Raw genomic sequence first — 205 nt, forward strand, 5'->3', positions numbered from 1 at the left:
ACACACACACACACCTGCTATTATATTCTGTGCTACTAGTTTGTTTTTCGTAAGGGTGGAGTCAAAGAAAAACAAGCCACGCCTTAACCAGGTAGAAATGAAAGTAAAGTAAGAAACAGAGACACCATTTTGAGGCTTTAAACTTACTAACTCTTGCTCTAGCCACATCTTTATGGTAAGTTCATAACTTATTCTTATAACCCTG

The sequence above is a fragment of the Sinocyclocheilus rhinocerous genome, unplaced genomic scaffold (genome assembly GCF_001515625.1).
Source record: "Sinocyclocheilus rhinocerous isolate Xijiao unplaced genomic scaffold, SAMN03320098_v1.1 scaffold1639, whole genome shotgun sequence".
Taxonomy (NCBI): domain Eukaryota; kingdom Metazoa; phylum Chordata; class Actinopteri; order Cypriniformes; family Cyprinidae; genus Sinocyclocheilus; species Sinocyclocheilus rhinocerous.